The 13,747-nt window shown below is 51.3% G+C and overlaps 1 protein-coding gene across 1 annotated transcript in view; it reads right to left on the bottom strand.

Annotated features, from left to right (window-relative positions):
- Window positions 1-1,173: 1,173 nt before the first annotated feature.
- The window catches only part of HEMK1 (HemK methyltransferase 1, mitochondrial release factors N(5)-glutamine), a 131,651-nt gene continuing 119,077 nt past the window's right edge, over window positions 1,174-13,747 (bottom strand). The window contains exon 11 of the transcript XR_012906541.1: window positions 1,174-1,384. The gene's annotated coding sequence lies outside the window, so the exon portion shown is untranslated. The remainder of the gene's footprint in view (window positions 1,385-13,747) is intronic.

Genomic DNA, 13,747 nt, shown 5'->3' with positions numbered 1-13,747 from the left:
GATGTTCCTCACCATCTTGGCTAACTGAACCCAGTTATTGTTTGGGCCCCTCACAACAGGCCATGTAATGAGCGAAGAAATATTGCTTTTTACTTGTTTTAAACCAGCGACCTATTCATTGAATCAGGTGATGCCTAGTTCTTGAGTTATGTGAATGGGCGAATCCCTCTTCCCTACTCACTTTTCCCCTACTCTACATGATTTTATAGCTCTTTGTTCTAAGGCAAACAGCCCCAGGCTTTTTAATCTCTTCTCACATGAGCTGTGTGTTCAGAGCCACGAGCCCAAGATCTCTTTCCCACATGCATTATTACTCTGTATTTAGCAACACTGAGTTTCATCTGCTATTTTGTTGCCCAGTCACCCAGTTTAATGACTTCCCTTTGTAACTCTTTGCAGTCAGCTTTGCACTTGACTATCTTGAATAACTACGAATAGGCCACAAATGTTGCCATCTCCCAGCTCACCCCCTTTATCCTATCATTTCTGAATAGCCTGAACAGCACAAGCCCCAGTACAGGTCCGTGGGGGACCCTGCTATTTACCTCTCTTGTGGAATTTACCTCTCTCTATTGTGGAAACGAGGAATCGTTTATCCCTACCAGCTACTGATCCACGATAGGCCTTCTCTCCTGTCCCATGACAACTTAGTTTGCTTAAGAGTTTTTGATGTAGGATCTTGTCAACAGCTTTTTGAGAGTCCAAGTTCACTATACCACCCTTGGACAAGTTTGTTGATACTCCCAAAGACGTCTAATACCTTTGTGAGGTATGACTGCTTTTTCAAAAGCCATGTTGACTCTTCCCCTGCATATCATATTAACATATGGTTCGGGCAAATCTGTTCTTTACTATAGTTTCAACCAAGTATATTTTAAGCCAGTCCTATGATGCTAGTGGGGTTGCCTGATACGGCTGTGGTTTTTTTGGGGGGAAAAGGGACCTGAAATTACACGATTTGCTCTTTTTTGCTACCAACAGTTGAAAAACTATTTTTTTTAAATGGGAGGTGATCATGCCCTTTTCCAGCTCCTTACTCATTGCCGTAATAAGGTGTCCAGACTCAGTACAGATTTAGGAAGCCAGTTACTTTTCCTGGAAGATCTCTTTGGCTTGAGTATACCTTAGGATGGGCAGGCATGAAAAACATAGCTCTGGCTCTTTGGACAAAAAATATTTTTAAAACAGATTAAATAAGTAAATAAATAAAAATACCAGCAAAGATAAGCTTTCCTGTCTGCACAGATGAGTAGTTCTTGGACCTTCTGTAACTGAACAGGGTACGCAGTGCATCTCTTTGCATGTCCGGGGACTCAAGAACACCAGTAGATTACTAAAGTTTGTTCCATTGTCCATCATAATCGCAGGAATGCAGAAACTTCAGCTGGGGAGATAAAGACTAATATGAGGACTGAACGTATATCTCCCACATACTAATGTAACGAGATGCAGCGATGGGGTGAGCTTTCTTGTCATGTATTGTGATAATCTGTCTCTGCATCTTGAGAACATTATTTGAGCAATTTACACATCCAAATTCCCCATCTGGTGACCTGCTTCATTTCAGCCTAACCTTCAGATGGTACAAAATCGAGCAACTGAGAAGGAAGCAGGACTGTTAAGGTGCCTCCAGCTACCAAGGATCAATGTAAGAACACGTTTGCTTTAAAATGACAGCTCTCTCTACAGAAAGTAGGTCATGTCTTCAACATCAGATGCAGTGTGATGCAGAGCACAGCTATGTTTGTTTCAACTGGTTATTCCAGTTACTAGGGAATTCTTATGTTTGTTTTATAGAAAATAACCCTTTGCCGTGAATAATCCTGGAGCCAAAGGTGTGGTTAAATCATTCCTTACCGGAAAAGGTAAGATATGTCTAAGATGACCTTTCGTATATAATCTATTCAATATAGCACAGAATATAGACTAGGGCCAGTGAAAGGATTACAACCAGCCAGGGTTGGCCCGTCCATACAGACGAACTAGGCGGTCGCCTAGGGTGCCAAGTTAAATGGGGTACCAAATGGTAGCGCAATATCATTGAGGGGTTTGGAGTTGAGGGCGCCGACTGCATGGTTCGCCTAGGGTGCCAGTTGGTGGCAGCTAGTCTAGGGCCACCCCTGCAACCAGCACATTTCATGTCCTATACAAGTCACAAGCGGCTGCAAATCTCCAGATTCTTGATATACTGTATGTTTGCCAGTCACCAAACAAACAGATGGAGGGGGCTGAGGGGTGACTAAACAGTACTGTAGCATCTCCAGTCCCTGTAACAGCTTGGGACTGGGAGGTGATTTGAAGACGTCCTATACCCTTACTCCTGGGCTACAAATTCCATTCTGTTCCTCTAGAGGTACGGCTACACAGCAAAAAATGCAAATGCAGTCAAACAAAACAATCCACTGCAGCAGCCTGGGTCAGCTGACTCGGCATTGCAGGGCTTAAACTGTGGGTCTAAATACAGCAGTGTAGAGATTCCCACTAGGGCTGCAGTTATTCAGGAGGCGGCCGGTCAGGATTTACTGCCGAGGTGTCCTCACAGGGCTCTGGCTCCGTTGATGAGAACCAGAAGGCTGCTTGCGTGCGTGCTCAGTGATGTCTGCCGTGTTGACTTGTGCCCTTAGTCTCCACAGCAGACCCCAAGAGAGCCCCCAAAGAACACAAACCAGATAAGGATCAAAGGTGCCAGGCCAGGTTTATTGCTAAGCGAAGTGCAATAATAGTTATCAGTAGACTCTACTAAACTACTACACATATGTACTAGCCACAATGGAATGATTCGATCAGTGGGATATTTCTACTGCCCCCTAAGTCATCCAAAGAGTTTCCCTCCACCCCCAAGACACCACCTTATATACAGGAACAACAAGTCACACCTCACTGCTGACGTATCAGGTTACCACCCTCTGATGCTACTTAGATACCACCTATCGCCCTGTACCTCGTAGTTTGATTATATCATCTCTATCTATCATTCTGTCATTTTAGACTAGTGTTTCTTAAACTGTGCAGATGGAGGTGTGCTGCAGAGAACAACAAGGGCAGGTGACCTTTTGGTTTTTGCTCAACAAAAAATCCTGGTATTCTTCATAAAATTATTGTTTGGTGTGTTCTCGGTCTTAAAAAGTTTAAGAAACACTGTTTTAGACCCTTTCCTGAACCTGGGTCTGTATCTTTGAGGATTGGGTACCAAGGTCTTTTTTAATGAGCTAGTGGTATGATGTGCTTTCCACTTATGATCAGTACCAATTATTGTTCTGCACCTGGGCCTATTACCAATTACGCTGCGTCTACATTGGTGCGATCTTGCGTAAAAGCGACCGCTTTTGAGCAAAAACTTGCTGCCTGTCTACACTGGCCACGAGTTCTTGCGCAAGAACACGGACGTTCTAATGTGTGAAATCAGCGCTTCTTGCGCAAGAACTATGATGCTCCCACTCAGGAACAAGCCCTCTTGTGCAACTGTTCTTGCACAAGAGGCCAGTGTAGACAGGCAACGTGAATTTCTTGTGCAAGAAAACCTGATGGCTAAAATGGCCATCGGAGCTTTCTTGCACAAGACAGCGTCTATGCTGGCATGGATGCTCTTATGCAAAAGCACATCTCTTGCACAAAGGCACATGCCAGTGTAGACACTCTCTTCTGGAAGAGTTTTTGCACAAGAACTCTTCCACAAAAGAGTTCTTGCACAAAACCAAGCCAGTGTAGATGTAGCCTTACTGTTTTGCACTCGCAACCCTGTTTGTGCCATGTTCTGTAAGCAGGGGCCTGCCCCTCTTACTCACAGCTTAGCTTTGCTTTATGTTAGCCATGTTTTGTCCATTGTTAGCTAGGCCTCACACCAGGCCTGTGCTACATGGGCTTATGTTTTAGGCCTTCATCTTACTACACCCCCACCCCAGGCTAGGTTCTAGCACCTGGGCCCCACCTCAGGCCTGAATGGCCGTGCTGCTATTTTTAGTCTGCAGCTTGAGTTCCGTCAACCCAACTCAGGTGACCAGGACTCTGAGAGTGTGTCTACACCACAGAGATTAACTTGAAATAAACTATGCAACTGAGATACGTCAATTGCATAGTTTGTTTCGAAATTGGGAGCATCTACCCAGCACTTATTCTGAAATAGAGCACTCTTCCTCTGACTTCCCTTACTCCTCCTACAATCAGAGTTACAGGAGTCAAAGTGAGAAGTCCTGCAGCTTGACAGTATTTTGACACTGTTTCGAAATAACTGCCTGCTATGTAGATGTGGATTAAGTTATTTCAAAATCATGTTGCTGTGTAGACGTACCCTGAGATTCCCTGCTGCAGGTGCGCTTGGGTGCTTTGCTGGGTAAATGTACCCTGAGGAGGGCTGAGCACAGCATCTCACCCAGAGATTGGGGCTGGGGACAAGCTGATTATGGAAGCCACTTTTTGAAGCAATGCTTCCTGAACACACTGGGCCTGCTCGCTAGCTAGCATTAAACAGTGTCTACACAGCTGAGAGTCTGGTCCAGCGCAAGCTAAAGCCAGTCGAATTCTCAGAGTAAACAGAGGGCCCAGTTCTCCTCCATGTCCCATTTGTTTTATGCCAGTGAAACTCCACTGACAGCAAATGAGCAGGCCAGAGCAACAGGTGGGAGTGCCAGGCACAAAGCATTTTACATCAAGGTGAATACCTCTGTAGTGCTCCATAAAACCAAAGTCTAGGGCCACTGCCTTAGGCCCTAGTGGGACTCCTCAGTGTAGAACTTCCAGATCCCACTTCTACCTTCGAATATCAGGTGGAGCCTCCCCTCTGGTAGGGAATCAGAGCATGAGCTGTTATGATGACTTCACACGCCACTTTTCTTGTGTCTTACACTCAGCCCTGCAACCTCCAACCTTTTGGCAGCTAAGAGCTGAACATAATAAAATGTAATTGCTCTGTGGAAATCCATCATTACATGATACGGCTAGAGCAACACTCCCTGTTTACAGCATCAGAATTCCTGAACAGGGTTAATACTTATGGCTGGCTAATGAGCTTTTCGTGGAAAACTGGGCTTTGGTCCTAGCTGCACCCTTTTTATATGACCAAGAACACCTATTCCAACATGCCTTTAGCTGCTAACTGGCAGCCCTTGTCTTGGAAAGTTGTCAGTTACACCAAACTGTTTCCTTCTGCTGTTTTATGGTGCAACTGATTCTTCCCAATTAACTGAGATGTTAAACGTCAACTGGGTTATTTACATAATTTTATTTGGAGTCTCTGATACCTATTGCAAAAGCCAGAGACTTGGAATAAAACTTTCTCTTTTTATTGTGTTTGACCTCGTCTACTTGGCAAACCTTCTTTTTCTTATGGCACGGAGGCTGATTTTAACTTCCTGTTGAATACCTTGAGCCTCAGTCCCCTTTCATGCACACCAGAGTAAGTCAGACATGGCTCAACAGAGGTTGCTGGAGCTTCGCTGAAACATGAAACTAGGGCGAGCAAGAGGTGGATCAGCCCACCAAGTATGGAGCACTGGGGAGTCATGCAGGGAGAACTCATGTGTTGCGAGGCTGTCAGTGTAATCTGTGTGAGAAAGAAGTGGGCGCCTTTTTCAGATTTCTTAGTGGCTAAGTGGAGGATCAATATTTGCCATTGAATGGTGTTGAGGAAAAGTTTTGTCTTGACTGTCGTGAAGCTACTTCTCCGTAGATTCAAGTACTGGCCTGCTGCTCACACTAAATGTGGAGGGAACACCTCTGTAGGGCAGAAGATGACTTCATCTTTCTTCCCATTTAGTCCCTGACAGTCAGGGATACGGGGAATAAGCTCACTGAGTAATTTCTGAAACAGTCCTTGCTTGGGTGGGGACAGCTTTCAGTCGCTGCCAGCCTCGTGGTGCTCTCCAGGGAAAAGGCTTTGTGCTCTATTTCCTTACAGCCAGAAAGCCACAGTTCTGATTTTGAAATACAGACAGTGGGGTCAAACTAATCCCACCCTTTCCTCTACTCCCCTCCCCTCTCTGCAGGGACTAGGGCAGACCATGCACTTGGCAAGAAGATAAAGAGGCAGCATGTATGTTGGAGAGCACTGCATATGCTTGTAATTTCAAAACGAGTATATCCTGCTCTGTTATTTATTGTTACATTTCATGCACCTGCCCAGCCCTCCGATGAGGTGCCATCTCTCCCTTCTCTGAAATGACAGGTGGAATTTGTCTCCACCCACCAGTGGAGAGGCATTTGGATTCTAGAGGCAATAAACTTCATATGAGCCCGAACCTCCCCACTTGCCCACATCCAAGCACTCATTAAAGTCTGGGTGTTGGTGGCGAGGATGGAAACCAAATCCTCTTCCCATAATGGGCTAGGCCCCATGAACAGAACTTCTCAAAAGTATAAGGACGAAGCAAAGAAAAACACGTGAAGCGAAATATCCCGAAGACAGGAAGAGAATGTATGGGGTAGGTAAGACAGAGAATGTGGAGCAGGTATGGAGTGTGTGGCCCACAGGTTTTAAGATGGTCAGAGCCAGACTGAAGTATCTCTTGGATCCGCCAAGAGCACCCCTGCCACAAGAACACGCAGTGGTTAGCGGGTGCCTTTGGCAAGCAGTAGTACAGTTCTCAGATGAGAGAGCTGGCAGAAGCTGTGTGCAGCTCTCCCCTTTCTCTGTCATTTGGCAGAAAGGAAAGAAAATGAACATCAAGACCTATCTCCTCTCTATCAGCTCCTCCTGCTCCTGCTCATTCCTCCCTGGAGTCATTTTCACTGGCACTTGGCTCCTTCCAGGAACCCAGGCATGCAGTAGGCCCAGTCACTCCCCTGCCAGCGGCTCAATCTGATGGCAGAGAGTGGAGATTTTGGGGAGGAAGCTAATTAAACATGTTTTATTGAAAAATCCTTTTGTTTTATGAGTGAACTAGGTGAAGCATGAGAAACAGACCCAATGCAGGGAGATGCCCGGGCATGCGGACTGTGCGGGCGTTGGCCTGGTGAACAATGTTGCTCTCACTTTCGGAAGGTGAACAGGAACATATTCTTGGCCTGCATGCCGCAGTTTGTTTGTTGGGTCTCCCCTGAGGGCCTGAGAATATGGCAGGGGGAGGAATTTTACTTGTAGGCTTTGCTGTGGACTTTTGGGGTGGGAATAACTTCTGGAATTAGCACTGATGTCACACTCCCATCTCTGTATCCCTTCTTTTTTCCCCTTCTCTCTTCAAGCATCTGAAGAAGGGAGTTGTAGCTCACGAAAGCTTATGCCCTAATACATTTGTTAGTCTTTAAAGTGCCACAGGACTCCTTGTTATTTGTGCTGGAACAGACTAACATGGCTACTCCTCTGAAATACTGGGAGAAGAGTTGCTGTTGAACCTGATTTGGCAGTGGTGAACACACCATGCTGCAGAAATAAACCCTCAGGCCCACACCAAGACAGAATAAAAGCTCTCTACTTACAGGACTCCACCTGCCAGCTCTGCAGGAGAACAGCTCACAAACTGAGCTAACTTCCAGCTGTGCCGAACGTCTGCAATTACAAGTGGCCATATACAGGAAACCCTAATTACCTTAGTTACTGTCACTGGGGAAGCCCCTGCTATGAGTCTGGGAATCCCCTGAGCCCTGCTACTCACAAGCTCCCCTTTCCTCAGGGCTCTTCAATGGCATGCACACAAAATGGGCCCTCCTGGCCCATTTCTTCTTATCCCCCCCAAACAGCAAAGCAAAATTGGAAAAATGTTACCCACTGCTATTTACACTCCGCCCTTGGGGGTTTCTCTCTCCCAGTACACACGCGGGGTAGGGTGGGGGGGGGAGGGGTTTCCTTGCCCTGACAGCCTCAGCACTGCTCTGGAAAAGAACCCACCACATGACTGCCATCGCAGGGTGCTGCCGCTCTCTCAGCCGACCCACCCAATCCAGCCCAGGTGTTTTTTATTTAGTAGTCAAAGCTGGCAAGTGCCAGGCCCTCCAGCCTTACAGGGTATGTCTCTACCAGGCTAAAAACTCACCAGCTAAGCTGGCTTGGGGACTCAGGCTCCAGGGCTGAAGAAAATGTCCGTGTAGAGAGGGTCCCAGAACTCGGGCTACACCTCTAGCCCAAAGGTCTACACAGCCATTTTTTCAGCCGGGGAGCACAAGCTCCGCGAGCCCAGATCAGCAGCAGTCATGCTCATGGCTGTTTATCCCTGTGTAGACGTACCGTGCTACCTTGTTACAGGTACCAAGAGGGGTGGGGCTGCAGTGGGTGTCTGTGGTGACCGCTCATCTGATTCTGGCCCCTTTATAATAAATACACAGGGCTGGAGCTAAGGTTCTAACATCTCCTTTTGTGACTGGGGATGGATTCCACCAGAGGGGCCACTGCAGAGGGCTTCTGCAAGGCTACCCTCCACCAATCCCATTGCAACCCAGGGCACGTTTGGGGGGCCATGTCTGGCATGTGGTTGCAGCACCCAACCCTATGGAGATTGTCCCTCAGACAGGTTCCCACGGCTGTCTCAATTATGCTGGGACCCTCCCCAGACCTTAGGGCAGCCTAGCATCAGGTGAAGGCAAAGATGACCTCTGGACTTAAAGGCATAGCACAGACTCACACGCTCATGATTTGATTTGGTACTAAGGAAAACCAATAACATAAAACCTCCCTCGGGATATGTCTACACTACAGCGCTAATTCGAACTAATTTAGTTCGAATTAGTTAATTCGAACTAAGCTAATTTGAATTAGCGCAGCTAGACTTAAAAACTAGTTCCAATTAGCGTTTTGCTAATTCAAACTAGCGCGTCAACACTGATTGGACGCTGGGGCGCACTTAAGGGCAGCTGAAACCGGTTCCGGCAGGGCATCAGGTCAGTAATTGCTTTGTGTGGCTGCTGTCTAAGGCTATCTGAGGCTTGTGCTTAAAGGGACCCCCCTGGACAGCCGTTTTTCAGCTTCTCCACTTGCTTGCCTACCTCGCCGAGGGACAGCAAAGCGTTTTTCTCTGCACCTGTCTGTGTCAGTGCTTACCTTTGGGGCCGCCGCCGCAGTTGGCAACATGGAGCCAGAGCTTGCCTTGGGCTTTCTGGTGCAGTTTTTGGACTTGCTGCTGCAAGCCTGCCAGCAATGGCTGGAGGCTGCCTGGCACCACCTGGTACACGTCAGCCCCCTACCTCTCCGCCTGGCCTCCCAGGGGGCCGTGGAGGAGCTGCAGCAGCGCCTGGACGCCAGCATGCCCCGCCGCATCGTCCTGGAGCGCTGGGGAGACAGACAGTGGACCCAGAACTTCATGATGAAGAGGGTCACCTTCCTGGAGCTTTGCGAGTGGCTCGCCCCTGCTCTGCGGCGATGGGACACTCGCATGAGGCCCGCCATCCCCCTCCAGAAGCGTGTGGCCATCGCCCTCTGGAAGCTCTCCACACCGGACAGCTACCGATCCATTGGGAATCAGTTCGGCATGGGGAGATCCACCGTCGGAGCAGTGCTCATGCAGGTACGGCACCCACCGGCCACTGGGCCGGGGAAGAGGGGGGCTGCAAGGAGGGGATGGACCTCCCTAGGGAAAATGGGGGAGGGGAGGGAGGAGGTGAAAGGGCCCCGCACCGGAGGGTTCGGTCTGTCCCGGCCGTACTACACGCCGCCTGGGGGGGTTGCTTCCGGGAGTGGGGCGTGGGGCAGTGCCAAGGCACGAACACTCCCAGCCACCTGGGCGCCCCAGTGATTCACGGTTTGCTGTGTCTCTCTGCAGGTGGTCAAGGCCATCAACCGGGTGCTGCTCCGCAGGGTGGTCCACCTCGCCGACCTGGACGCCATCATCCGGGGGTTCAGCGCCCTCGGCTTCCTGAACTGCGGGGAGGCCATCGACGGGATGTACATCCCCATCCGTGCCCCGGAGCACCAGGCCTCCCAGTACGTCAACCTAAAGGGGTACTTCTCCGTCCTCCTACAGGCCGTGTGTGACCACCGGGGCCAGTTCACGGACATTAATGTGGGCTGGTCCGGCAAGGCACACGATGCACAGGTGTACCGGAACTCCTCCGTGTGCCAGAGGCTGCAGGCCGGGACCTTCTTCCCCGACTGCCACGTCAGGGTCGGGGACATGGACATGCCCATGTGCCTGGTGGGGGATGTGGCCTACCCCCTACAGCCCTGGCTGATGAAGCCCTACACGGGGCACCTCAACCCCTCCCGCCAGGCCTTTAATGCAAGGCTGACCAGGGCCCGCATCGTGATCGAAGGGGCCTCCGGCTGACTGAAAGCCAGATTTAGGTGCCTCCTCACCCGCCTCGACCTCGCCAAGCACAATATCCCTCCCGTGGTGGCAGCATGTTGTGTGCTGCACAATTTGTGCAAGCGAAAGGGGGAGGCTTTCCTGCAAGCCTGGATGGCTGAGGCTGAGCACATGGCTGGCCACTACGCTCAGCCCCACACCGCCGCCGTCCGGGAAGCCCAGCGGGGGGCCGTCCGGATCCGGGAAGCTCTGCGGGAGAGCTTCCTGGTGGAGGAGGAGGACTGAACTCTCCCTGCATGCCCCACTGGGGCCTTCTTCCACCCTCCCCTCCTTCTCCTTTCCTCTCCCTAACCCCCCTTCCTAATGTCAAATAAAGACACCTGTTTTTACAACCAAAATCTCTTTTTATTGTACATAACTGGGGTGGGGGGAGGGAGGAGTGAGGGTGGGACAGGGGAGGAGAAACCTGAGAGGAGGGAGCTGGAAAGGGGTGAAAGGGGAGGAAGGGAAGGGAAAGCTCAGGCTTGGGGGTCCTGCTGGCTCTCCCGTCTCGCAGCACTGCGGGTGCGGGAGTGTCGGGGGGGAGCAGGTGTAGAGGGTGGGGCAGGAGGGATGGGGGGTGTGGAGGAAGCAGGAGGGGGAGGAAGGGTGGGAGGAGGAGCGAGAGCTGGGACGGCTGCAGGGGTCAGTGCAGGAGGAGGCAGGAACCTGTCCACCAGGGTCTGGAGGTGGCCTCTGAGGGCAGGGCCCTTCTCCTCCAGTGCCTCCACACTCTGCTGCCGCAGCCGTAGGTCCTCCCGGACCCAGTGGTCCTGGGTGCGAAGCTGGTGATCAAGGAACCGCAGGTGCCGCCGCTGGTACTCCTCCTCGTTCCTGGCACGCCTGCTGGCCCGGGTGCGGGTGGCTGTTGCAGGCGGGGTGATGCGCCCTGCAGTCCCAGGTGCTGCAGCTGTGGTGAAACAAGAGCAGCGGTCAATTCTCCCTGGGGACAAGATGGGTGAAACCCAGCCCCCCTCTGCAAGGCCAGGGCCCCTGTATGACACCCAGCTGCTGCTCCATGGTGGGCAAGGCCCAGGCGCATGGTCCCTGGGCTCCTTCTCCCCCCACAACGCCCCGTACACATAAGGGGAGCATGATGGTACTCACATGTGTAGGCCTCCCCGGCCTCAGATGACACAGGAGTTGTGCTCTGTGGGGTGCCTCGGGGGTCCTGGGTCCTGGGTAGGCTCCCTGAAGGCTCCTGGCTCTCGGCATCCTCCTGCTCCTCCTCCTCGGTGTCAGGGACGGGTCTCTCTGCCCCGGGGTCGATCACCACCCGGGGGGCACGGACGGCGTGAGCCCCCAGGAGGCGGTCCAGGGCCTCAAAGTGGGGGCAGGCCTCCGGATCGGCCCCTGGCTGGCAGGCCCGGGAGTAGGCCTGCCGCAGGTCCTTGATCTTGCAGCGGACCTGCTCCTGGGTCAGCATGTGGCCTCTGGCGGCCAGGCTGTCCAGCCATGTGGCTGTAGACAGCCGCGTTCCTGTGGCTAGTGCAGAGATCGTGGACATTGGAGGCTTCCCCCCAAACCCCAATGAGGTCCACGATCTCCGCACCAGACCAGGCGGGTGCCCGCCTCTTGTGGCCCTGGGCAGGCTCCCGGGAGCTGCCAGCCTGGTCCTGGGAAGAGGGGGAGGGCTGGGTGGCAGCGGGTGGCTGGCTCATGCCGTGCCAGGTGCAGGGTCTGCTGGCTGGGTGCTGGCAGGCTTGCACCTGGCACGGGCAGTGTATCCAGATCGTGCCCGTTTAAGGGCTCTGGGGCCGGGAGGGGGGCAGAAGAGTTTCCCTGGTGTTGGCCAGAGTGGCCACCAGGGCAAGCTGGGGAGGGCTAGCCTCCCACTAGTTCGAATTAAGTGGCTACACAGCCCTTAATTCGAACTATTTAATTCAAATCCCGGGCTTCATTTGCAAGTGCGGTATGCCTACATTACCCTCCTAGTTCGAACTAGGAGGGTAGTGTAGACATACCCCCAGCGATCACAGTGTGCCTCTTTCCCCTCTGTGGCATGATGCAGCTGGACTCCAACAAAACAGCAGATGCCTGCTGTAGACACCTAGAAACGGAAAGATGCCGTAGAGAGAGCACAGTGATATATGCCACATAGCTCATTCTAGAAGGGGGAAGTAGCTCCCATGTCCTGGCTGGACAAAGAAGATCAGGGTTGGAAGAGACCTCGGGAAGTCATCTAGTCCCAATCTCTGCTCAAAGCAGGCCAGCCCCCACTAATGACAACCTCCAATTAAGTCTACATTCCCATGTACTTGAATCATTCTGACCTTCCATATAGCCTTTCAGATGAGGATCTCAAAAGGCTTCACACACAAAAAACAGGCCAAATTCATCCTTACTATAACACTTCCATAGCTCAAATGACCCAGCCCACCACTTCAGGCACCCTGGTACTTCACCTCCATGGAACAGAACACAATCACACACTCATAGAAGGGACCGTTGTGACCTTCTGTAGCACACAGGCCATAGAGGGCCCTCAATGACTGATCCCTAAGGGACCGCAGTGGCAACACACCCACTCGATGACGACTCCCCATGAACAATTACACATGGTGACCTCAGTCCATTTTTAATCCATTGAAACCATTCGTAACGGCAATATAATTGGTCTCTAACGACACTTCATGGGATTGCAACATCTGTCACATTGGCCTCATACAGAAGTGGGTGTCACTAGGCATATGACTGGCAACCAAAGGAAACCTGTGGGTTTATTCCCTGGGTGGTGTGACAGCCAACACCTTCTATGATTTCCACTACCAAGCAGGAAAGTTGCAAAGGCAATTAAAATGTGTGTGCTGGGGGTGAGCCACTTCCTTATTCTGTGCTATTTTACGATCAGAGGGAAGCTTAATATGACAGAAGAGATGACGATGCTCATGTCCCTTGTTCCTGGGTCCGGTCACAACAAAGGCTGAGAGGGTTTGAGGGCTTTTCAGCGTTGTGCTGCCACCAATATTCACTTTTTTGAGATGCCCAAGTTCCTCCCTGTGCCACCACCATGTTCACATTGTCAAGGGGCCCTGTCACCAAAGTGCACACAGACACTCATGTCTCCACTAAGCAGAACATCGATGCTGCTGCAATCAATCTTCTGGAGTTAGATTTAGTAGGGCAATGGGGGAGGGTGAGCCCTGGGCTGGGAGATGGAACCCCATGGCCAGAGCCTGCTGCCCACCACCCTACAGCTGGAGCCCGACCCTGCCACCCCCAGAAAGGTGGGGAACTCACAAACTGTCTGCTCCTCCTACATTTGTGTCTTTTTTGGGTGTGTGTGTAAGACGCAATCCCAGCTGGTGGCCCTAAGGTAGGGACCCTTTGCATCACGCTCTCCCCATCACTGTTGCTTTTGAGACACACTGCCCTAGACTGTGGGTTGCAAAGAGAACTCAGTAGGGAAGACTATGAGAATTCAATTCAATGCCCATGAAAGAGGAATGCTCCCTGGCAGCGTGTGGGGTGATTACAACAGTGTGGAGGGGTCCCCATGTAAAACAGCTGTTCCTTGTAGGGACAGAAGCAAGTGCTCCTCT

The sequence above is a fragment of the Pelodiscus sinensis genome, chromosome 11 (genome assembly GCF_049634645.1).
Source record: "Pelodiscus sinensis isolate JC-2024 chromosome 11, ASM4963464v1, whole genome shotgun sequence".
In the NCBI taxonomy this organism is placed as follows: domain Eukaryota; kingdom Metazoa; phylum Chordata; order Testudines; family Trionychidae; genus Pelodiscus; species Pelodiscus sinensis.
Note: the sequence above shows the minus strand (reverse complement) of the source record. Positions and strands in the feature narration are given on the sequence as shown.